The 26,748-nt window shown below is 44.1% G+C and overlaps 1 protein-coding gene across 24 annotated transcripts in view; it reads right to left on the bottom strand.

Annotated features, from left to right (window-relative positions):
* The window catches only part of PPP6R3 (protein phosphatase 6 regulatory subunit 3), a 138,830-nt gene that overhangs the window by 96,783 nt on the left and 15,299 nt on the right, over positions 1–26,748 (bottom strand). The window contains exon 1 of one of the 24 annotated variants that reach the window (XM_058689899.1): positions 6,332–6,354. The exons of the other annotated variants lie outside the window; for them this stretch is intronic. The gene's annotated coding sequence lies outside the window, so the exon portion shown is untranslated. Of the gene's footprint in view, positions 1–6,331; positions 6,355–26,748 lie in introns of those variants that run through there. 24 annotated transcript variants of the gene reach the window in all.

Below are 26,748 nucleotides of genomic sequence, written 5' to 3'. Positions count from 1 at the left end.
TGTGCTCCCTGCAGGGAGGGCAAGCAGGGCAGGCTGGAGCGGGGAAAGATTTCCTCGAAAAGATAAAGCTAATGGAATACGTGCTCAACACGTAACTGACTAAAAGTCTGAGGCTCAAACAGTGCATTAATAGCTTCTTAGAAAAGTGATGGTGGGGCATCTGGGTGGCTCAGTCGGTTGAGCGTACAACTCTTGATTTTGGCTCAGGTCATGATTGCAGGGTCATGGGAGGCGGGAGCCTACTTAAGATATTCTCTCTCTCTCTCTCCTTCTACCCCTTCTCCGCAGTTTGTGCACTCACACTCTCTCTCAAAAAATAAAAAATAAAAAAGTGATGGGTGCCTGGCTGGTTCAGTTGGTACAGCATGTGACTCTTGATCCTGGGGTTGTGAGTTGAAGTCCCACGCTGAGTGGAGAGATTACATATAAACAAACAAACAGGGGCCCCTGGGTGGCTCAGCCAGTTAAGCATCTGACTTCGGCTCAGGTATTGATCTCACAGCTGGTGGGTTTGAGCCCCGCATCATCAGGCTCTGTGCTGACAGCTTGGAGCCTGGAGCCTGCTTTGGATTCTTTATCTCCCTCTTTCTCTGCCTCTTCCCCACTCACTCTGTCTCTCCGTCTCTTAAAAATAAATAAACATGAAAAAAAAAAAAAAACAAACATAAAATTTTAGAGGGGGAAGTGATACTATTTCTGGGAAAACCAAAAAATTTTTAGGAAAGGAAAAATATTTGTAATTTACCACTTAACATTCATTAAAGAGCACACAGGGTCATAATGATAAAACTAATTACTGATTTAACCAAAACTGTAATAAAATTATCAAGGAAAGATGGAGAAGACAGACTGTGGGGAGGGGAGAGGAGAAAGCTAATCCTTATTCCGTATCTTTTCACAGCAGGAAATCAATAGATATGCTTAAAACCAAAAACAAATTAGCATACAAGTAAGCAAATATGAACTCTTCAAATATGTTCTTCAGACATATGGAGGTAAATACATTTTTTAATTGGCCAGAAGAATTCAAAGAACTACAAGCTGCCTTCAGGAAAAGGGAAAAGAGGGTGGGGAGGCTAAAGAAAGCTGTTTTTCTTATCCAACCTCCCAGAACTAGCTCACTCTTAACTGTGGATGTGTAAAACACTGACAAAAAAAATTTTTTAATAAATTTTTAAGAAGAATGCTTAACTGGGAAAAGCTTTTAAATGTTGAGACCAGAGAGCTTTAACAACAGCAACTCACTAGCTATGAAACTAAGTCCTCTAACCTGAGTACCCATTTCTTCATCTATGAAATAACGAGTTGGACTAATAAACTCTAAATGTTCTTCCTGCTTCAGTAATTTATGAATCTGCTATAAAAACAAAGTAATCTAGCTTTAAATATGGTGCCAGTGGCAGGGCATCTGACTTCGGCTCAGGTCATGATCTCACGGTTCATGGGTTTGAGCCCTGCGCACCGCCCCCCGTCGGGCTCTGTGCTGACGGCTCGGAGCCTGGAGCCTGCTTCAGATTCTGGGTCTGTCTCTCTCTCTCTCTCTCTCTCTCTCTCTCTCTCTCTCTCTCTCTGTGTGTGTGTGTGTGTGTGTGTGTCCCTCCCCTGCTCATGCACTGTCTCTCTCTCTCTCTCTCAAAAACAAATAAACATTAAAAAAAAAGATTAAAGGGGCGCCTGGGTGGCGTAGTCGGTTAAGCGTCCGACTTCAGCCAGGTCACGATCTCGCGGTCCGTGAGTTCGAGCCCTGCATCAGGCTCTGGGCTGATGGCTCAGAGCCTGGAGCCTGTTTCCGATTCTGTGTCTCCCTCTCTCTCTGCCCCTCCCCCGTTCATGCTCTGTCTCTCTCTGTCCCAAAAATAAATAAAAAACGTTGAAAAAAAAAATTAAAAAAAAAAGATTAAAGATACACACACGAAGGTGGAATCCACGAGGATGATGACAGGTACTTCCTTCTCAAAAAGGGGCAACTCTCCCCAGGTGTTTAACTTATAGGGACCCCCAAGGTTTACATCGTAAGTAAAGGGCGAAGATGAGAAGGGCCTGGCCAAAGTGCTCTTGAGAGTACGGAGGCGCGGGAACAACAGCACAGTGTTGCGGGGCTGAAGGAGGAAAAGCAGGGATTTGCCAGTGACCACTACAACGTGCACTCTAACGGCTGACGTCCTGGTCTAGTGAGGCCACTGCACAATACCACACTGGGCGGCTGATAACAACAGAAATTTAGTTCTTACAGTTCTAGACGCTGGGAAAGCCCAAGATCTCAGCGTCTGGTGAGGACCCGCTTCACGGTTCACAGACAGTGGTCTTGTTTGCTGTGTACTCGCTCAGCAGCAGGGGGGCAGCAAAACTCCGGGGTGGGCTTTTAAACCCCCTTCATAAAGGCTCCACCCGCATGGTCTAACCACCTCCCAACAGCATCACACCGAGGATGTGTGAGGATGAGATTTCAACACACGGACCTTGAGGGGGGACACCGACTTTCAGTCTATAGAAATTGGTATCGTTAGATTCTTCTCTCAGAGGAAATGGATCCAGAGGGCCCCCTTCAAAACAGGAAACCAAGATTTAAGAAAGAGATAATACACTTTTATATTTATTTTTGCCAACCATTCTTTGAAGGAGCCACATTTTCTTCAACAGCCAATGGCTCTATCGCTGAGCATCTCCTCTTTTCTTCTTAAATTTTTTTTTATCGTTTTGTATTTATTTATTTTTGAGACAGAGAGAGACAGAGCATGAACAGGGCAGGGGCAGAGAGAGGGAGACACAGAATCGGAAGCAGGCTCCAGGCTCTGAGCCATCAGCCCAGAGCCCGACGCGGGGCTCGAACTCACGGACCGCGAGATCGCGACCTGAGCTGAAGTCGGACGCTTTAACCGACTGAGCCACCCAGGCACCCCGAGCATCTCCTCTTTTCAGTACTACTGACTCTGACCAAGGCCAAGAAGGAGAATTCAAGAACAATATACCTATAAAATTACCAGTCAGAAATGAGGACTGGTTTAGCCTAAGACAGTGAAAAAAACCAGACTCTCGACTCAACAGTGTCTAAATACATACTTGCTTAGTCACAGAATTTGAGAACAGCAACAATGAGCATCTACCCTTACAAATCCTTTGTGCTAGCATTATGCAAGCATTTTCCACTCTCTTAGGTATTAATTCCTATTTTACAGTTGAGGATAATAAGAAAGGATTTACTCCAAATAACCCTTATGTGAACTAGGTTTTGTTTTTTTAAGCTCACCTTAGGAAAAAAGCCAATGAAAATCTCTCTATGCTGTCACGTGAATTTTTAATATAGATTCCAAGATATTCCCCACTGATGCAAATTCACAAGAGGAAGTCACAGCTAATGCAGAACATACGAGAAAGCATTTTCTCCTTATATCCTACGTCACGCACAAACAAAACACCTTCTCAAGTACAGAGAGGCGACCCAGCCCAAAGCCTGATCACATAAAAGCAAGTCACTTGATGACTTCTTAGCAACATCGGGAAGCTCCAAGGTAGGCCAGCTTGATCAGAGTAAAATTTTAACATGGGTCTTCCCCTCACTTCTGTAAGTATTCATTCTCGCACATGTTTTTCAAAACACCCAAGTCCAAAGAGAGGGAGTATAATGAGATGGGAAGACAATCCATCTTTGAGGCCTTGTCCATCATCTTATCCTCAATGCCTAGCACAGTGTGAATAACAATTTTAAAAATCCACAAAAACTTGAATGCAAAAATCATCAAAAATGAACGAACAACTCATAATTGGGAGAAACCACCTAAATAAATAATTTGGATGACTTCAGAGGCATCTTTCTTTCTTTCTTTTTCTTAATATATAATTATTTAACCCATGACTCCAGTCTTGTGGTGGTCTTAGTGCAACAATTAAGTGTGGGTTTTTTGTTTTGTTGGTTGGTTGGTTTTTTTGAGAGGGGTGGGGCAGAGAGAGACCAGGACAGAGAGAATTCCAAGCAGGCTCCGCGCTGTCAGCACAGAGTCAGCGCAGAGCCTGATGCAGGGCTCAAACTCACAAACCGTGAAATCCTGACCTGAGCCTAAATCAAGGGTTGGACGCTTAACCGACTGAGCCATGCAGGCACCCCCAAAGGTATCTTTCAACAAAATTTAAAGATATATTTGCATGTAAATATTTATATTTAGTATTTCAATATTTATACTTAAATATACACGTATACATGTAACTCAGCTAATTTCAGAAACGCCAATCATTTTAATACAAGCCGTGGCAAGAATACCAAGGCTTCTAAATCATTAATCATGGGGAACCTGGGTGGCTCATTCGGTTAAGCGTCCGACCCTTGATTCTGGCTCAGGTTAAGATCTCATGGTTTGTAAGATCAAGCTCCATGTCAGGCTCTGCATAGACAGTGAGGAGCCTGCTTGGGATTCTCTCTCTCCCTCTCTCTCTCTGTCCCTCCCCCACTCGCGCGCTCTCTCTCTCTCTCTCTCTCTCTCCCCAAATAAACTTAAAAACAATCATTAATCAGAAATCACCATACCAAGAACGCAAAAAAAAAAAAAGTCTTTATTTATTAAAGTATAAAACATCCACAGTAAATCCATACTATCACTTTTTAAAAACACAATCACATATGTAAAGTACTTTAGGTAAAAACTTTGGCACCTGATTAGATTACATCATCGTCTGGCTATGCACCTTATGGGATACTCAAATCACTGCAGTCATGCATGAAGCCAACCCAATCTAAGTTGCTATTAAAATGGAGCCAAGTCATAAATTAGTAAATTAGCATCCAAAGGAAAGCCCAGAGAACCAACTCTGCCTATAAGATGAGAGCAATGGTATGCAAGGCGACACGATCTCAATCGCCAGCAAGTGGCTCAGCCATGATAAACCATCAAGTTTAATTTGATGTAAAAGCTGAGATTTCCATAATCCAGGCAGGATACAACGGCAAGAAAGACATCAAAACTTTTTGCAGGACATCTTGGTAACCAAGTGACTAGTAAGTTAAACAAAAGTACAGAGATTGGAAAATGTGCTAAGCACCATGAAAGTGGAAGAATTTGTCCACTGAGAACTCAACCCAAGAATGGGATTGTCTCTCTCCCTCTCTCTGCCCCACCCAGGTGCGCACACTCACGTGTGTCTGTCTCTAACTAAATAAACATTTTAAAAAGTTCAACTAGATTGTCTCTGTGACTGTAAATAATTTAGCACAGCGTATAAATGATCTTCATTAGAACTGCGGCAACGTAACTAAAACCACACCTCCCTCCAAATCACGGCAAGGTACTTCGGCCGGAGGATGCGCAGAGGCCATACTGTATGCCCCACACCACCAAACAATGGGGAAGACTTAAAAGAGAACACAGATTTGGTTCCGTCAACCTCTGGGCAAGAATTCATCTCTCTAAACTTACCTTATCTGTAAAATGAGAAGATCAGACTAAACTACCCCTTATGATGCTTCAAATCCTAACCTTATAGAAAATGAAATATAAAATCTAAGTGAAACCAGGAGATTCAACGAGATGAAGAAAAAGGAACCAATGAGTAACCACAGTCAAACTCTTAAGAAATTCAGTAAATTTCAGCAAGATCTTAAAGTATAGAGTCCCGGTAACAGAATTTATAGAGTTGTACAGTATCACTGTATTCTGCTAGGAAACTGATTTGGTCTGTGTCCAGTATTTTCGTTTTGCTTTAAGTCCACATATGGACACACCATCTCCAAGGAAGGCCAAACTGCAGAAAGGTCAGGGGAACAGAGGGCTCACAAAGGTACGTACGGTCCCTTTCTCCCATAAAAAGTGGACCAAGAAACTCTTCCTCCTACGTCAGGTTATAATCCCCACTGCTACCTTCAGCGTTCTCCAACAGTACCATAGGCCTGCTTTGTCAAGGACCCAAACCCAGTACAACTCGATGCCCCTTTGACAGGAGTTGTGGTTATTTTTAGGTGTCATAAGGTAAACTGGAGTATGAATTCATCCACGAAGCTTGTAAGATACCCCACACCCACCCTTCCTGTGGTATACAACCCAGTACATACATAAAACAGGACAGGGTCCTCCGAAAAGAATCTTGACAGGTATCTGGAGAATAGGATTTAGATTCACAACTTGCATGAAATGAGTTAATAGGGCAGAAGCTCGAGGCAGAATGAAAACCTTAACACAGCTCTTCTAAGGCACATGTGCAAATAGCTTCTGTGGCCTGTACCAGACCTCATATTTTTCTCCATCCTTAAGAAGGGGGGAAAAACCCCTCTCAAAGAGTTTGATTTATAGCACGGTAGGAAAAAACAAAACCAAATCCTTCTTTCTCACAGAGTAAAACGTTTTACCTGACAGACTTTCCTCTGTATCGCAGTTGCTTTCGCTAGGCCACCACCGATGACCGTTTAGTTTTCATTTTTCTTATTATGAAACAACGCCGGGGTTCCCAGGAGTGGAGCTGTCGGATCAAACGCGTGTTTCTAACTAGACGCACACGGGCAAACGGCTCCCCGGAGGCCGTGCCATCCGAAGTGCCACCAGCAATGCAGGCGCGCCGTGTCCCCACACGCTGGCCCTTACGCGCACCGTTCGTACGTCCGAGAGCCATTTACACTCCACTCTCCAGCCAACTGTCTGTTTACATCCTCTGTCCGTGTTTCTACCGGGGCCGGCCTTCTCCGTGGCTTGTAGTGGTGACTTACAAGGCAGAAAACGAGCCCTCTGTCCGACCGCGTTCCAATCTCTTCAACTCACTCCGATCTGCTGTCTATCTGTGCCACTCAACTGAAACTGCTCTTTCCAGCCACCAGTGACCTCCAGATGGGGCTGAGTCCAAATGCAACTCCTTCTGTCCTCATCTTGAACTCGCCCTCGGCAGCTTTCAATACAGCTGACCAGCAGCCCCCCTCCTCATTAGAACATTCTCCTCACTCGCCTTCTTTGGTATTAGGCTCCCGGTTTCCTCCCTGGCTTCTTCAGTCTCCCTAGCCGGGGCTCCCCTCCTCCCCTCCCTTCCCCTCCCTTCCCCTCCCTTCCCCTCCCTTCCCCTCCCTTCCCCTCCCACACGACCGACCCGCGGTGCAGGCCGCAGGGTCCGGGCGGTGCCCGCTACCTACTACGCTCTCCCAAGCTGACCTGACCGTATTAGCTGGGGTGTCGGCTCACGCTTGTTCTATTCGCGCTGTCGCCCCAGCGACCGCAACAAGGCCTGGGACACTTTCAAAAAAAAGTCTTGTCGACTAAATGAAGCCATTTCAGTGGGTTTTTAAAAGGCCTCTACAGACACAGTTGAGATACAACTTTACACAACTGAAGACCATCTCTGCACTTCAAACGCAGGCACCCAACTGCGGGCCGACATTCCCCGTCGGATGGCTCAAGCACCCCAAAGTCAGTGTCTCCAAAACTGCCTGTCCACCATACACCAACACTGACCGCCCATCAATCCTTTCCGTCCCCGTGTCTTCTCCGTGTCAGGAAAGGCACGCCCCAGTTGTAAAAGACAGAGCCCGGAAACCACCCTGGCTCTTCTCTTCCCTCCCAATCCTATTCATCCAATTCCGTCTTCTGAGTACCTCCCCGCCTCCATTTTCTGCCACCACCGCCCCCCTCCCCCAGGAGAAGAGAAACAGCTTCCTGATCCATCTCCCTGGGTCTCCTCTGGACCGTCTAAGCCACTGTTGATTTGGGTTCCTCGTCAGCGTCCCCTGCCACTCCGTGCGAGGCATGGTAACAATAATTCTGATCCATGTGGTCCACTACAGGAGCCACGTGAGGCTTCTGAGCACTTGAAATCTAGATGGTTTGACGGAGGTGTGCTGTAAGCATAAAATGCACACTTGATTTCAAAGGCGTGGTACAAAAGACAGAAATGAAAATATCTCATTGATAATTTTTATGCTGACTGCATATTGAAAAAAGTTAAGATTCCATATGTAGCTTGCATTATATCCTATTCATTGAGACACTGTCCCGAGCATTTCACTGAGAGCACCAGCACCATGGCCACCTTTTTCTAACCACGTATGACCACAGCATGGCAAGAGCTGAGCCTGGCACGGATCTGGCAGCGAGATGCTTGCCGAACGAATTATGGCCAGCAATCAGTATCATTTATGTGCGCTCACTTAAAAACAAAACATAAAACGTGTAATTCCCACTTGGGAGTTGGATGACACTTGTACGACACACTTGGTATTAAGAAAATTTTCTATGTTTAAAACTTTATTTTTTTAAATGTGCATTTATTTTGAGAAAGAGGGAGAGAACACAAGTAGGGGAGGGGCAGAGAGAGGGAGAGAGAGAATCCCAAGCAGGCTCCATGCTGTCAACGCAGGGCCTGATGCAACGTAGGGCTCGATCGTACGAACCGTGAGCTCATGACCTGAGCTGATATCAAGAGTTGGACGCTCAACCGACTGAGCCACCCAGGTGCCCCTACGTTTAAACTTTAGGTACACACACATCTTAAGAAATAATGACTTACTTCTTTAATGTGCATTCTAATCATGTCGTCATTAATTTTTCTGATTTCTCATGGCCAAAATTTCTGTTAGAAGGGAAAGACAGACTGGGGAAGACTGGAAATTCAAGCTGGCCTAAAAATAACTTGAAGATTATGAGTCATCAACTAGTAAAACACTGGTCATCACAACTCAAAAAATCAGCCACAAGAGAAGGAAGGTTGGCGGACAGCACAAGGCAAAGCAAGCAAGTTAAGGATAAACACGCAAAGTCTAGTTAACCAGAGCCAGACTCGTTTTGTAATTCCCTCTGCAACATTATCAAGCCACGGAGAGGGTGTGGGATACACTCACGTTGACAAGCTTCACAGTCGTATGTTGTCATTCTACAGAAAACACACTCTCAGATGGCCTCACAAACCCAGAAAGTGATAGGGTAGAAAGGACAATCCAAATGATCATTACATTTGAAGTACAGAACAACTGTGACCTGAACGAATTTCAACGTGATTTAGGTTGGAAGCCCTTTAAAAATTTAAATTTGGGTCCTCATTCAGCCTCCACAGACAGATCACAACCAAACAAGCACCCCCAGTGAGAGTATGACAAAGTTTACCCCTCAAACAGAGACATAGCTACCGGCGAACAGGACACAGAACACTGTGGGGACCCCACAAAACCCAGGTCTTCCACAAATAGAGGGCAAGAGGGGGAAAAAAGTGATGAATGGGTAATCTACCATTTTTTTAAAACTGGTAGACTTCATGTGGATCCTGATTTGCCAAAATTAGAACACTGTACCAAAAAATTATACTATGAGACAAGAGGAAATTTCACTCTGGGTATTAGATAACATTAAGCAACTACCGTGTGGGGTTGCTTTCTAGATCTGAGAATTTTGTGGTTATGTTATGTATGATTAAACAGCCAAAGGGAAAAAAAAAGTGTTTTCCTTTGAAAGATAGTACATCTATACTGGCATATTTACACAAGAAACAATATAATTACTTGGGGATTTTCTTCCAAGTAATATGGAAAGAACTAACCATAAAGGGAAAAGTAATAAAGTGAATTACATTCCAAATGACTTCTCCTCCTCAAACGACACAATGGAAAGCCACCAAGCAGGTGAAGACATTCACCACACTTACATCTCCTGAAAAACCCACACCCAACATAAAAGAAATCCCACCAAGTGTCATGCTTGAAAGTATGTCCAAATATTGTGACACTCCTCCTTTCAAAAAAAAAAAAAATGGGAGCCCAACTCCCCTCCCCTTGAAGGCAAGCTGGGACACTTTGATTCTCTTCTAACAAAGAGAACTCGGCAAAATTCAATGCTATGTGACTTCTGAGGTCATAAAAATGATAGCTTCCACTTGGTGCTCTTTCCCTCAAATCATTCTCGGGGGGCTGGTGGGGTGGGGGGAGTCAGTCACCATGTCCTGAGGACAGGACCCACAGGATCCCTGACACCAGCTGACATGAAAAGGAACTGTGGCCTGCCACCGACAGCCAGGACTAACCTGCCAGGCATGTGAATGAGCCACCTTGGGATGGAACTCCCCACCGCAGTCAAGCCTTCAGACTGGGGGCCAAGACACTGCCCAAGTTCACGTCCTACAGAAACTGAGACAATAAAGGTTTTTTTGTTAGGGGAGTCTAGGTGGCTCAGTCAGTTGAGCGTCCGACTTTGGCTCAGGTCACGATTTTGAGTTTTGTGAGTTCAAGCCCCACGTCAGGCTCTGTGCTGTCAGCTTGAGTCTGGAGACTGCTTCAGGTTCTCTGTCTCCCTCTCTCTCTGCCCCTGCCCCACTCCCCCCCCCCTCTCAAAAATGAATAAACATTAAAAATTTAAAGGTTTTTTTGTTGCTATGAGCCACTAAAAGTTTAAGGATAATTTGTTATGCAACAACAGAGAGCTAACACAATAAGAAAAATAATGCAGTGAAAAAAAAAAAAAAAGAACGAAAACTTTAAAATATACTCTTTATAAGAAAGGATATCCCAGGGGGCACCTGGGTGGCTCAGTCAGTTGAGCATCTGACTCTTGAGTGCGGCTCAGGTCACGATCCCATGGTCGGTCGTGGGACTGGGCCCCGCCTCGGGCTCCGTGCTGTATGCCGGACAGCAGTGGAGCCTGCTTGGGATTCTCTCCCTCCCCCCTCTCTGCCCCTCCCCCACTAGTGCACACACGTGCTTGCACTCTAAGTAATAAATACACTTTTAAAAAAAGGTAGAAAAAAAGGAGAGCCAAATGACCAATAAAAGTATGGAAAGGTGCTTGACTTCACTGGTGCAAATTCAAACTCTCCTAAGACATCACTACACAGCTAGGAGCGTAGCTGCAAAGCACAGCATGGACAACGCGAGCTGCGGGAGACGACATGGAGTGAAAGCCTGACACACCGCTGGTGTAACTGCACTTTCACTCGCTACAAGTACTTCGGGAGGTGCAGCCACAGTCGTCCAAAACCAAATAATATGCACACCTCTAAGACCTGGCAATTTTACTCCCAGATACATTCCCCAAAGAAATACATAGATCTGCTCACCCAAAAAAAAAAAAAAAAAAAAAAAAAAAAAAAAAAAAAAAGACACCGTGAATGTTCAGGGTAGCAGTATCGGTAACAGCCCCGAACAGACATCCATCTAGATGTCCGTCAACAGAGTAATTTCATAGAGCAACGAGAACAAATAACAACCGCGTGCAACGACGGATAATCTCACACACAACGCCGAGAGAAAGGACTCAGACACACACTAACGTACCATAAAGTTCTACTCAGTTAAGGAACAAAACGGGGCAGATTAATCAGTTCGGGCAGGCGGGAGGACACCGGTGCTGCGGCAGGGAGGGTACCGACTGGACGGGAACAAAGGGGCATCCGGGGTGCCAACTACCCAGGTGCGTTTCAGCTTGTGGAAACTTCTGATATGAGCACTTTTCTGTCTCTTTAGTCTACTGAACTATAATTCAATAGAGTTTTAAAACAGTGACAATACAGGAGAGAAGTGAGGAAGGGAGTGAGGCAGGAACGGCCTCCAGTGTATGGCTGCTGGCGCTCAGCAGAGGAGGGTTCGTGATACTATTCTATGTTTCGCATGCTAGAACTTTCCCCTCGTAAAAAAGATTTTTAAGTTTCTTAATACAAAAGTAGCTGAACTGCTGGTAAAAGTATAAACTTGCATATTTTTTCTGGTCAGAGACAACAAAAGGTGTTGAATTCTTCACATTCTTTGACCCAATTATTCTACTTCTGTGACTTTATCCTAAGGTGTTTATCCTGAGCAAAAAGTTTGTATGTAACAATGTCCACAGGAGTTTTAAACCGGAAAGAGAAATGTCTACATGCGGAGAACACAGGACACCTCGGGACTACCACGGGACAAATAATCCAAGTCGCTCACAAATACACGGCACCTGGGGCGCCTGGGTGGCTCGGTCAGTTAAGCGTCCGACTTCGGCTCAGGTCACGATCTCGCGGTCCGTGAGTTCGAGCCCCGCGTCAGGCTCTGTGCTGACGGCTCGGAGCCTGGAGCCTGTTTCGGATTCTGTGTCTCCCTCTCTCTGCCCCTCCCCCATTCATGCTCTGTCTCTCTCTGTCTCAAAAATAAATAAACGTTAAAAAAAAATTAAAAAAAAAAAATACACGGCACCTAACTATGCCATGGTAAACAACAACGATCGATTCTGCACCAAGGTTCTTTCATCCATCCAATGAAATACAGTTGTTACAAATGATCTCACGGGGTGCCTGGGGGCTCGGTCGGTTAAGCGTCTGACTTCGCCTCAAGTCATGATCTCGCGGTTCGTGGGTTCAAGCCCCACATGGGGCTCTGTGCTGACAACTCAGAGCCTGGAGCCTGCTTCGGATTCTGGGTCTGTCTGTCTCTCTGTCTCTCTCTCCCCCTCCCCTGCTCACGCTCTGTCTCTCTTTCTCTCAAAGATAAACCAGCATTTAAAAAAAATGATACGATCACCCGAAAAGATGCTCCGCATCGTTATGTCATGAGGGAAATGCAAATTAAAAACAGTGAGACACAACTACACACCTATCAGAATAGTCAAAACCCAAAACAAAGATCCCAAACGCTGGCGTCGCTGTGGAGCAACCGCTGGCAGGAGTGCAAGGTGGTGCAGCTGGTCTGGAGGACAGGCTGGCAGTTTCTTACAAGACGAAGCGTACTCACCATAACATCTAGCAACTGTGCTCGCTAGCATTTATCCAAAGGAGGTGAAAACTTACGTCTGCACAAAAACAGGCCCATGGATGTTTATAAGAAATGTATCCATTAATTGCCAAAACCCCGAAACAGCCAAGATGTCCTTCAGGAGGTAAGTGGATAAATAAAGTGTGGTCCACCCGGACAACAGAGTATCATTCAGTACTAAAAAGAATGAGGTAGCAAGCTATGAAAAGTCATGGAGAAACCTCAGGTGCGTATCAGTAAGCGAAAGAAGCCAATCTGAAAAGGTTACAGACTGTGATTCCAACTATACGACAGTCTGCAAAAGGCAGACGGTTACAAGATCAGTGGTGGTGGGGAGGTGGGGGGGCGAAGAAGAGCACAGAGGATCTTTAGGGCAGTGAAGATACTCTGTGTGATACCATAATGATGGATACGGGTCGTTGCGCGTTTATCCAAACCCACGGAACACGCAACATCAGGAAGAAACCGTAATGTAAACTATGGACTTCGGAGTGACCGTGATGTGTCAATGTAGCTTCAACAGCTGTAACAAGCGTACCACTTTGGGGGCGCCTGGGCGGCTCGGTCGGTTAAGCGTCCGACTTCGGCTCAGGTTGTGATCTCGCGGTCGGTGAGTTTGAGCCCCGCCTCGGGCTCTGTCTTGACAGCCTGGAGCCTGGAGCCTGGAGCCCGGAGCCCGCTTCGGATTCTGTGTCTCCTTCTCTGTCTCCCTGCCCTTTCCCTGCTCATGCTACTGTCTCTCTCTCCCCCGCCTCTCAAAAATAAATAAACATGAAAACAATTAAAAAACAAACAAGTGTACCGCTCTGGGATGCTGATGACGAAGAGGCTGTGCTAGTGTGCAAAGGTGGGGGGGCAGCGGATACGGGGGGAATCCCTGACCTTCTCCTCAATTTTGCTGTGCCTTAAAACGCCCTAAAAACAGTCTCTAAAACGATGTAAACAAAACTCTTAAAAAAACAGAGCAATAAATCTTTGTGACCTTAGATTAGGCAAAGCCTTCTTAAATATGACACCAAAAAGAAACAAAAGAAGAAAAACAGATAAACTGGCCTTCATCAAAGTAAAAATGCGTGTGTTTCAATGACACCATCAAGAACGTGAAAAGATGATCTACAGAATGTAAGCATCCGCAAGTCATATACTTAAGAGGGACTTCACAACTCAATAATAAAAAGCTGAGCAACCCAGTTTAAAAATTGGCAAATAATTTCAATAGTCATACCTCCCAAGAAGGTAGACGAATGGTGAACGGGCACACTAAAAAAGTACTCGACGTCATCAGCCGTCAGGGAAATGCAAATCAGAACCACACAATACCACCAAATACCCACACTAACACGCTACTATCAAAAAGACACGATCACAAGAGGTGACACAGATGTGGGAAAACTGAAACCCTCACACACCGCTGGGAGTGTAAAATGAGGCAGGCACACCGGAGAATACGCTGGCAGTTTTTTCAAAAGTTCTCTCTTAAATACGGAACTACCTCGTAACCCAGCCAGTCCACTCCCGGGTATGTATCCAAGAGGAATGAGAGTGTGTGTCCACAGAAAAATGTGCACACAAATGTTCACACGGCATTATCCACCATAGTCAAAAAGCAGAGACACTCAAATACTCATCATCCGATTAACGAATAAATAAAACACGGTGTTTCCACACGACAGCGTATTTAGCAACACCAACAACAAAAGGACTGACATACATGCGAATCTTGGACACGTAGCTAAGGGAAGGAGGCCAGTCACAAAAGAGCACACACTGTACGATTCCACCCACAGGAAGTGTCCAGAATAGACCAACCCATAGAGACAGAAATGAGATTAGTAGTCGTAGGGGCCAAGGGGATGGGAGAGAAATGGGAGGGGCTGCTAAAAATTCCGGGGTTTCTTCAAGTCATGAAACTATTCCGGAATGACAGCAGTGACAGCATGCACACACCGTGACTATGCTAAAAAAAAAAAACCCACATCAGCAGTATGCTGAAGCGTGTGAACCGTAGGGTCTGCGCACTGTGTCCCAACAAAGCTGTTAGAAGAAGAAGAATGATAAAATCTGTATTTGCAAAGAGAGGTGAAAGAAAAAGCTGTTTGCGAAAAACTTCAGAGTCTATACTTCACCGAGCGTGTCCGCACACACTCATTTGAACCTCACGACACTCCTCGGTGGCAAGTTACGTCACTTCCTGCACGTGGAGATTCTGGGAGGCAAAGGCAGTAAGGAAGGGACTTGGGTCCCAAACTTAGGGAGTGGCGAGGCCAGGGGGCTTGGAAACGCCCCCCTCTTTCTACCACTTGTCGCCTCCCAGAGTGCTACAAACACAGCTAACGCTACACGCGAAGCTTCTCCAACAGCCGCACCGCTCACAGAGGGGCTATCGTGACCCACGTGGTCCTTAAACATTTTTGTGCCTGGCACTTTGCGGGCACTCCAAAGTGTTGGTGAATAAATCACATTTTTCCCTCACAACTCCTTTTACAATTGAGGGCACTAACATTCAGAAATTACGTAACCCACGGCACCTGGGTGACTCAGTCGGTTAAGCATCTGACTCTTGATTTCAGCTCAGGTCACGATCTCATCACGGGTCATCAGATAGAGCCCTGTGTCGGGTTCGGCGCTGACAGCTCACGGCCCGCTTGGGACTCTGTCTTTCCCCTGCCCTGCCCCTCCCCCGCTTGGGTACACATGTGCCCTTTCTCTAGAAATAAAAACTAAACATTTAAGAGAAAGTAAGTAACCCAACAATTATTATATAGTAAACTTATCTGATATAAATATGTTTTGGGGAGCTTATTATAAGCATATTTCTCAATTACAGAGGTGGGAGGACCATAAATTGAGCCCAGAAAGGAACAATGATATAAAGCACAGGAATCAAAAAGGAACGGGAAGTCCTTTCAAAATACGGGAGCAAACGGAAAACACCAGGGGATAATTTTTGAGTTTATACAATGCCTGGTGAGGAGCCAAGGAAATCGAAACCTAATGGTCAAAAGATCTGAACAGAGTACTCATTTATAAAAAAAATCAAAACATGGGGCGCCTGAGTGGCTCAGGCGGTTAATCGTCTCTCGATTTTGGCTCAGGTCATGATCTCACGGCTCATGAGTTTGAGCCCCAAGTTGGGCTCTGCGCTGACAGCACAGAGCCTGCTTGGGATATTCTCATTCTCCATTCTCCTTCTCCCGCCCCCCCCCCCCAACCTCGCTCCCTGCCCCTCCCCCACCAGGGGGTACAAGCACACACGCACTCCTTCCCTCTTTCTCAAAATAAATATTTTTTAGAAACCTCAAAACATAAACCAACATGTGAGAAACATTTAGCATGGCTAATTTCTTAAATTAAAAAATCCAGGAGATACTTTTTTATATCCCATGAATCAGCAAACAAAAAATAATTAAACTAATTAAAACTGATGGGAGAATGTGGAAAACGGGGATATTCATTTATCACTGATACACTGTAAATGGGCACCAATTTTTTAAAGAAGATGATATATAAGACTAATAAAAATGACACTACTTTTTGATTAGGTAATCTCATGAAAATTAAAAAGAATTTTATCAAAAAGGGGAGAAAATTATTTGTACAAAGGATAAGAGTAACTATGGTTATACTCACTACCATTCAGGTATGTCCTCATAAATATGTCATTCCTACTGTACAAGAGAGAAAATCAAAGCTCAGAGCTCAAACAACTAGTATTTGGCAGTATTAGGATTCAAGTTCAGTAGTATTTAAACCCTACCTTACTAAGGTCATAACGGAGTCTGGGACAGAAAGACTATGAATGAGAATTCTCTGGAAATAGCTAGATCCAAAAGAAAATCAGGGATACAGAGATCTGAGCATACTAGCACATACATGATAAGTTTAGCCATGAAAGTAGATATTATACAAGGCACAGTGTGGAAAATAAGCAAGGCTGAAGAACATATGTGAAATGAGTCTGGAAGAAAATTAAAAAGGAGGTCAAGAAAGCAAAGAAGAAAATGTAGTGTCAGAGAACTTGTAAATTCTACAAAGAAAACTCTTCCCTGGTTTTTGCTGCCACTAAGATTTAAATGACAGTGTTTTATTTATTTATTCATTTTAATGTTTATATAGAGAGATGAGAGATGGGGCGGGGGGGGGGGGGGGGGGGCGGAGCGCAGAGAGGGAGAGAGACACAGAATCGGAAGCAGGCTCCAGGCTCCGAGCTGTCGGCACAGAGCCTGATGTGGGGCTTGAACTCACAAACTGTGAGATCACGACCTGAGCCAAAGTCAGATGCTTAACTGACTGAGTCACCCAGAAGCCCCTAAGCCACAGTGTTTTAAACACCTTTCTATAGCTCATAGATAAGCACTCAAAAAGGAAAAACAAAGTCTTGTGCGCTGTTGCTGGAATGTAAAATGATGTAGCTTTTATAGAAAACAGTATGGCGGTTTTGCAAAACAAAAGTAAAAACAGAATTAGCCTATGATCCAGCAATTCCACTTCTGGGTATATACCCCAAAAGAAATGAAAACATAGGGCCAAAGTGATATGGTACACCCATGTTCACAGTACATAGACCAGAACAGTCAAAAGGCAGAGGCAAGTATCTACTGACAGAGGAATGAATGAACAAACTGCGGTAGACACATACAATGGCATCTAATTCAGCCTGAAAAAGGAAGGGAGCTCTGACAGATGCTACAACACAGATGAACCTTGAAGACTTCACGCTTGAAGTCACTCAACAAAAGGACAAATACCATCTGATTCCTCTTCTATAAATGTGTTTATACGAACACTCCTATGAAGTGTTCAGAGCAGTAAAATTCACAGAGAGAGTAGAAGGCTGGTTGTCAGAGGCTGGGGGAGGAGGGACTGGAGAGTAATGGATTTAACACGCACGGAGTTTTAGTGTGGTAAGATGAAAACCGGTCTGGAGAGGGATAATGGTGCGTGTACTTAATGCCAATGTACACTTAAGAGGGAACTTCCGGTTTCTTGTCCAGCATGTAAGGAGCTTCAAAATCACCTCTTATCCTAGCAAATGGTAGAAAGCTAACAACTTGGGGCCCGTTAAGTGTCAGACTTCGACTCAGGTCACGATCTCACGGTCCGTGGGTTCGAGCCCCACCTCGGGCTCTGGGCTGACGGCTCAGAGCCTGAAGCCTGTTTCGGATTCTGTGACTCCCTCTCTCTGCCCCTCTCCTGCTCGCACTCTGTCTCTCTCTCTCAAAAATAAACATAAAAAAGAAAAATTAGAAAAAAAAAAAAGCTGAACAACCAGAAGAATCAACAGCTCTTCTCGGATTCATCACAGAAATGCGGTCACAGGGCGAACTGCAGCCCACAAAGAAAGGGAGATACAGAGAATGCCAATTTACCAGACCAGAACCCTCGAACAGAAACCTTCCTCGGAATCTAATACCAAGGTAGGAAAACCTGAACTAAAACTGACCAGTTGCTGGAGGCTCAATGGGGACAACTCTTAAGACTTAAAAGACCCAGGAGGATTGTTAAGTTTTACCTCCAGGAGTTCGACCAGGTCCTTAGAGTGAGCATGGGAGAAAAATCTGCTCTGGCGGGGGGAGAGGAAAGGGAACAATTCCCAAACACTCCAGAGCTTTCTGATCTTCGCAAGGCCCGCCCTCAGGAGAAACCGTTTTACCTGAGCGTAACCTCTGGGGTTTTACCGAGGTCTTCCTCTTGGGGAAAGGGAAAAAGTCAACTCTAGCCATCCTGCCGCATCTATAAGGAGGGGAAAAAGTGGAGAAGCACTCAAGTTCAGAGGAAGGGCACAGGCTCACCAAGACTGAGATCCACCCACAGGACGGCGGCCAGGCTCCCCTCCCGGCACGTTACCGGGACGCTTCCAAAGGCCTGTTTGCCACAGTCACTTTTACCCAGTGCGTCACGTCCGCCTTTCAAAAGAGATTACAAAGCACACTAAAGGCAAAAAACAGTCTGAAGAGACTGAACAAGCATCAGAACCAGAGTCAGATACGACAAGGACATTGGAACTATCAGACAAGGAACTTAAAAATATTTTTAATGTTTATTTATTTTTGAGAGAGAGACAGAGCATGAGCAGGGAGGGGCAGAGAGAGAGAGGGAGACACAGAATCCAAAGCAGGCTCTGAGCTGTCTGCACAAAGCCCGATGCAGGGTTTGAACTCGTGAACCACAAGACTGTGACCGAAGGCGAAGTCAGACGCTTAACTGACTAAGCCACCCGGGTGCCCCTGGAATTTTAAAAAACTATAATGTGCCAGCCAAGCGCGTTAATGGAAAAGACAGGCAAATGAGGTAACGGATAGACAACAGAAAAAGAGGTAGGCATTTTGAGGAAGAATCAAAATGAAATGCTAGAGATCAAAAACACTGTAACAGAAATGAAGGATGCCTTTGACGGGATCACTAGCAGCCTGGACACGGCTGAGGAAAGAATCTGATTCTCTAGCTATGACACTAAAGACGTCCAAAATGGAAAGGCAAAGAGAAAAACAGGTTGAGAGGAAGAAAACGAAACAGAATATCTCAGAACTGTGGGACAATAACAAAACATGTAAAAAGGAACATGAAAAAAGGAACAGAAGCAGTGATGACGGAAATTTCCCCAAATTAACATCAGACACAAACCATAGATCCAGGAATCTCGGCGAACGCCAAGCAGGTAAATGCAAAATACAAACAAAGCAAGAGCCCAGAAGACCTACATCAGGGGGCACCTGAGCGTCTCAGTCAAGTGAGTGTCTAACTCTCGATGTCAGCTCGGGTCATGATCCCAGGGCGGTGAGATGGAGCCCGGGGTCAGGCTCTGCACTGAGGGGGGAGCCTACTTAAGATTCTCTCTCTCTCCCTCTGCACCTTTCCCCCACTCACATGCTCGAGAGCCCTCTCTCCCTAAACTAAATGGTAAAGAGAAAAAAAAAAAAGTACATCGACACATCATATGTTGTCTGCCTATTTATTTATTTACTTATTTAAGAGCGCATGAGTGGGGAAGAGGGGCAGAGGGAGAGAGAGAAAACCTTCAGTAGGTTCCACCCTCAGTGTAGAGCCTGACGCAGTGCTCCTTCTCACAACTGTGAGATCACGACCTGAGCAGAAATCAAGATTTGGATGCTCAACTGAGTACTCCTTCCAACTCAGATCATGATCTCAGGCTTAAGATTCTTCTCTCCTGTTCCCTCTACCCTGCCCTGCTCACGCGTGCTCTCTCTCAACAAACAAACAAACAAATTATAAAGACGTGTCTTTATACACAAGAAAATGGGGGGAGTGACATCACACTGATGCTAATTAAAACAAAGTGGGGAGTAGCGATTTTAATTTCAGACAGAGCAGACTTCAGAGAAGGAAAGTTATCAGGGGTATGGAGGAGCATTACAAAACGAAAAAGGGGTCAGTACTCTAAAACATGACAACCCTTAATGTTACACACCTAACGATCAGAGCAGCAAAATACACAAATCAGCAAAATAACCTGGGTGGCTCAGTCAGTTGCGCACCTGACTCTTGATTTCGGCTCAGGTCATGGTCCTGGGGTCCTGGGATGAAGCCCCTCATCGGGCTCCAGGCTGAGTGTGGAGCCTGCTTAACATTCTCTCTTTCTCTCCTTCTGCCCCCTCCCCAGCTCTCTCTCTCTCTCTCTAAAAATTAAAATCATTTTTAAAAAATATATGAATCAAAAACAAAACTGGGGTGCCTGGGTGGCTCAGTCAGTTAAGCATCTGACTCTTGATTTTGGATCGGGTCATGGTCCCGGGGTAATGGGATCAAACCCCGTGTCAGGCTCCATGCTGGGTGTGGAGTCTGCCTGAGATTCTCCCTCTGCCTCTAAATCAAAAACAAAGCAACAGAACTGCAAGGAGAAACAGATGAATCCACTATTATAATTGTGGTCTTCAAGACCATTCTATCAGAAATGGACAGATCCAGCAGGCAGAAAACCAGTGAAGACCTAACTGAACTCAACACAGCACCACCAATCAACTACGTATAACTGACAGGTATAGACTGTTTCATCCAACGTCAATTACACATTTTTCTTAAACTCACATGGAACACTCACCAAGACATACCACATTCTAGGACATAAAACACACCCTAACGATTTAAAAGAAGAGACATCACACAATGTCTGCTCTCAGAACAATGCAATGAAGTTAGAAATCAGTAGCAGAGATCTGTAAAATCCCAAAGTACTTGAAAATTAAACAGCATACTTCTAAAAATCACATGAATCAAAGAAAAAAAAATCTCAAGAGATCTTTAAAACTTTTTGAACAAAATGAAAATGAAGATACAACGTTTCAAATTTGGGAGATACAGCTACAGCAGTGCTTACAGGGAAATTTATAGTAGTGAAAACACATCAGAAAACAAAAATTTAAAATTAATACCCTAAGCTTTCATCTTGAAAATATAAAGAGCAAATTAATTCCAAGGTAAGCAGAAAATTGAAATAATGAAAACAGAACTCAATGAAACCGAAAGCAAGAAATCAATAGAGAAAAATCAACAAAACCAAGAGATGGTTCTAAAAACAAACAAACAAAAAATTCAATAAAATTTATAAGCCTTTCTCCAGGCTAACGAAAAAAGACCCAATTGCTAATATCAGAAATGAAAGAGGGACTATCACTCCAGATCCCATGGACAATAAAAGGATAACAGGGTGCCTGGGTGCTTTGTCAGTGGAGCATGTGACTCTTGATCTTGATCTACACTGGATGTAGACAGTAATTAAAAATAAAGTCCGAAGGGGCGCCTAGCTGGCTCAGTTGATTAAGCGTCCATCTTTGGCTCAGGTCATGATCGCGCACCCCATGCGTCGGGCTCTGTGCTGACAGCTCAGAGCCTGGAGCCTGCTTCAGATTCTGTGTCTTCCTTTCTCTCTGCCCCTCCACTGCTCGTGCTCTGTCTCTGTCTCTCCAAAGCAAGTAAAAATGTTTAAAAATTTTTTAAATAAAATCTTAAAAATAAAACAAAAGGATAACAAAAGGATGAACTGTATGGCCACTAATTTCATAACCAAGACGAAATGGACCAATTCCTTGAAAGATACAATCTGTCACAACTCACTCAAAAAGAAATAGACAATCTGACTAGGCCTGTATCAACTAAAGAAAATGAATCAGTGATAAATAACCTTCCAAAACAGAACATACCATGCCCAGATGGATCTACTCATGAAGTCCATAAAACATGTAAGGAAGAAATGATACCAATTCCCTATAATCCCTACCAGAAAACAGAAGCAGAAGCAATACTTCCTAATTCATTTCTGAGACAAGCATTATGCTAGTACCCAAACCAGACAAAGAGCTTACAAGAGAACTACGGTTCAGTATCTCTCATAAACACAGATGCAAAAATTCTCAATAACATATAAGCAAATCAAATGCAACAAGGCATAAAAAGAATTATAAACCAAGCAGGATTTATCCCAGGTATACAAGACTGGTTTAATATTTGAAAATCAATTAATGTAATTCATATCAACAGGCTAAAGAAAAAATCACCTGATCATATCAATAAATGCAGAAAAGGCATCTGACAAAATCCAACACTCATTTGTGTAAAAACTCCCAGCAAACTGAGATCAGAAACAATTCGATTCAAATCCAATCAAAATCCCAACAAGTTACTTTGTGCGTACTGACAAACTGATTCAATGGCTTACATCAAGAGACAAAAGACCCAAAACCACTAACTCCATACCGAAGGGAAGGAAAGGAAAGAACGAAGTTGGAGGACTGGCACTACTGACTTTCAAGACTTACTATAAAGCTGCAACGATCAAGACAGTGTGGCACTGATGAAAGAACAGACAAATCAGTGGCACAGGACATAATGACGGTCAACTGATCTTTGACAGTGGTGCAAAGACAGGTCTTTTCAACAAATGGTGCTGGAACAGCTGGACAGCACACGCAAAAAAAACTCCCGTACTCTTCACAAGTCAGCCCTAAATAAGGGGAACTTGGGTGGCTCAGTCACTTAGGGATCCGACTCTCGATTTGGGCTCAGGTCATGATCTCACAGTCTGTGAGACTGAGACCTGCACTGACAGCACGGAGCCTGCTTGGGATTCTCTCAACCTCTCTCTCTGCCCCTCCTCCTCCTCTCTCTCCCTCAAAATAAACAAACTTTTAATAAAATGTTAAAAAAAAAAAAAAGAAAAACTCACAATCCCCTACCCTAGCCAAGATTTTAAAACCAAAGCCAGCAAAAGTTCATCAAATAAGCTATTAGTCATTAAGAAAGTCAACTTGTGGCCTGAACCACTTGTTCCGTGAGAAAGTCTGTGACTTCTACGTAGAAATTAGAACACCTGCAAAAAAAATAAAGAAGTAAATAAACATTCAAAAATTCAGATTCCCCCAAGTTATTTTTTTTTTTTTTTTTTTTTTTTATTTATTTTTGGGACAGAGAGAGACAGAGCATGAACGGGGGAGGGGCAGAGAGAGAGGGAGACACAGAATCGGAAACAGGCTCCAGGCTCCGAGCCATCAGCCCAGAGCCTGACGCGGGGCTCGAACTCACGGACCGCGAGATCGTGACCTGGCTGAAGTCGGACGCTTAACCGACTGCGCCACCCAGGCGCCCCAACCCCAAGTTATTTTCTATGGAAAAAGGAGCAGAGCTTTAATCCCTCCATACTACATGGGAAGAAACTGGGGCTCAGAATGGGGAAAGAATCTGCCCAAAGTCAGCCAGCTAGTCTGGTCACACCGACGTTCCAATGCAGTTCCCATCAACCAAACAGCCCTTTCTCAGAACCATTCGGGCCAGACTGCCTCTCTCCCTCCCATAGGCTCCTTCTTCGTATGAAAGATGAACATCCTACACTCATCTTGGGGGAAAACTTAAAAAGAATGCGTGTAATGAATCAAACACAAGTGACAACTGTACTAACAGGCACAGGGCCAACAAACTAGGAAGAGACACAATTTACACCTACCAGGGTGAGGCAGGTAGGGTGAGCTTGGGCAGACTGTGGACGGTTTCCGCTGAACAGGAGGCAATTCAGCAGTAACTGACATGAAGAATTGAAAAACAGGCCTGACAATGCGGCAAACAGCAGGAATGGACGTTCTCTGTTTTTTTCTGGAGACACATACAAACACGCCCAATACTGTTTATTTTTGATCCTTGCAACAATTCTGCCAAACCACCTCTCTCTCCACTCCGTGCCCCCTACAATTCTTTCTCATTCTTTCCTCAATGCCCTGGAAGATTATCGAGCTTTGGTTTTTGAAGTTTGATGAAAACAATGGTGACACTGTCTATGCATTTCAAACTCTTTGTCCTCATTGAAACATCACTGGGACAGGACCAGAAGCCGCTATTAGGTCTTTGTTCCTGACGTCGGCTGCCCTCTCCGAGAAGGGCTGTGGTGGAAGCAGGACCACAATCTGGGGGCCTGTGAACCTCAGGGCCACAAAGCGACTTCAACCCTAGCCCAGCCTACACACCCTCAGGTCCATTGATGCCTCTTTTGTTTCTGATTGTCCCTCTTTCATTCATTAGTCAAAGTAAGAAAAGACTTAATGTAAAGAAGTAAGTACACAACGGTCCCTCTCTCCCTCACGATAGGCCATGTGTTATAAATGCTGAAATGCACTCTTTCCTTTTTCTCTTGGCTCATTATCTGTTTTGATCCATTACCCCTTTTCCAGATTATTTTTGGTGTTCTGTATTGGCCAGTCACATTTAAGGTTCACACAAATGTTTTCTAGCAATCAAATGATTCCATGTTAAAAAGGTAATTATCTTTGAAGTCTTTCCCATTTCTGGATATAAAAATGAGCTAACTAATGTGAAAGAGTAGAAAATCTCTAAGAAATTCCTTACTGACACAGGACCACCCCACACTAACAGAAAAAACTTCACATCTGCCAGCTCTTAACAAAATGAACGTCTTATATTGTAATTTCTCAGGTTTTTTGAATACTGACCAACATGTATGCAAAAACATGTTTCTGGTACCTGGTTATTCAGAGGTAACAAGACCAAAAGAATAATCCAAAATAAAAGATAATGCCACCAACCTAAAAATGAAAGAGACTAAACACAGCTGCTGAACTGACCAACATAATGAGTGTTTTAGGAACAGAACACCTCAAATTCCCGGATAAGGAACAACTGACCGCTAACTTCCAGCTAATCTCAAAAGCAGCAATGGTCAGGGCACCTGGGTGGCTCAGTCTGTTAAGCGTCCAACTTCAGCTCAGGTCATGATCTCACACTCCGTGAGTTCAAGCCCCGTGTCGGGCTCTGTGCTGACAGCTCAGAGCCTGCAGCCTGCTTCGGATTCTGTGTCTCCCCCTCTCTCTGCCCCTCCCCTGCTCATGCTCTGTCTCTCGGTCTCAAAAATAAATAAAAACATTAAAAAAAAAAAAAAAGCAGCAATAGAAAAAAAGACAGGAAATACTGTCAAAGTGCTAAGGGAAAATAATCATCAATCTAGAATTGGGTATCAGACAAAACTGCTTTTCAAGAATAACAGTATATTAGGGGCCCCTGGGTGGCTCAGTTAGTTGAGCGTCCGACTTCGGCTCAGGTCACGATCTCACAGTTTGTGGGTTTGAGCTCCGCATCCAGCTCTGTGCTGACATCTCAGAACCTGGAGCCTGCTTCTGATTCTGTGTCTCCCTCTCTCTCTGCCCCTCCACTGCTCACGTTCTGTTTCTCTCTCAAAAATAAATAAACATTAAAAAAAAAAAAACAACACAGTATATTAAAAAAAAGTACTGTCTCATCTGTGGGATTTTAAAAGCAGCAAAATGAAAACTAGGTAACAGCAGCAGATTAATCGGGAAGGAATATAGACCAGAGCATTCAGAGGTTCTCATAAGGGTAAGAACCTCCGAATGAATGCTCTAGTCTACACTCCTTCCCAATTCTTTGTCAGGGCAAAGACATCAATTAACTATAGGCTGTTAAGTTAAATATGAAACGTCCGCGGTTACCAAGAAAAGAGTGTCTAATCTCCGTATTACTGGGAATGGGTACAGGGGGTAGACAGGAGTAAAGAAAAAAAAATCCTACAACACATAAGGGAAGAAAAGAAAAAGAACAACAAAAAGCCAAGTTAGAAAGCAGAAAATATGGTAGTAGAAATAAATATTTCGATCACAATGAACATAAATGGACTAACTCATCACTTTAAAGTCAAATTACAAAAATGTAATCTAGTTGGTGCTGCTTTCAAAAGGCACATTTAAAGCATCAAAGCCACAAAAAAACCTGTTGGTGAAAGGGCAGAAAAATAGGTATCAGGCGAACATTAGCCAAAGTCCTGGTGTACAGCCATACCAATGTGACAAAATATCCTTTAATGGAAAAGGATTCTGAGAGATTCACAACAGAATGACAAAGTGTGCTGGTCACTGGGAATTTAATGAGTCTAAACTTACAGGCACAAAGCAAAATCAGAGAGGGCTGCAGAGATGGGACCAGTGTCCCATCATTAACAGGGGCCTTCAACCACACCCTCCGTAACTGACATGACAGCAGACAACTAGTTAAGGTTACCAGTTTGAGTGTGAATTCAATTACTGTACTTCATCTAATACGTATGAGGAAACCTCACCTTAAAAACAGAAACACACCCCAGCTTTTCAACACACTGGAACAGTGATAAAAATCTGCCACAAACCGGACACCATTAAAACAGCCTCAACAAAATTCAGAAACATCAAAATCACACTGGACCATGTTTTACTAACACAGTATGCTAGCAATCAGTAACAAAGCTTTAAAAAAACACATACATACACCAAAAGTTTTCAACATACTTTTTCTAAGCTCTTAAGTCAAGGGAGAAATCATAAAATCTGAAAACATTCAGAACTAAAAGAAACTCTACATAGCAAAACTTCTGAAATGTAGCTAAAGTAGTATTTGGCGGAAATTACTACTTTATTTAGAAATACACGTATGCAGGGTGGCTCAGTCAGCTGAACGTTTGACTTCGGCTCGGGTCATGATCTCACGGTCCGTGGGTTCGAGCCCCGTGTCGGGGTCTGTGCTGACAGCTCGGAGCCTGGAGCCTGGAGCCTGCTTTGGATGCTGTGTCTCCCTTTCCCTCT

Source organism: Neofelis nebulosa, chromosome 10 (genome assembly GCF_028018385.1).
Source record: "Neofelis nebulosa isolate mNeoNeb1 chromosome 10, mNeoNeb1.pri, whole genome shotgun sequence".
NCBI lineage: Eukaryota > Metazoa > Chordata > Mammalia > Carnivora > Felidae > Neofelis > Neofelis nebulosa.
This window is presented reverse-complemented; position numbering and strand designations above follow the sequence as displayed.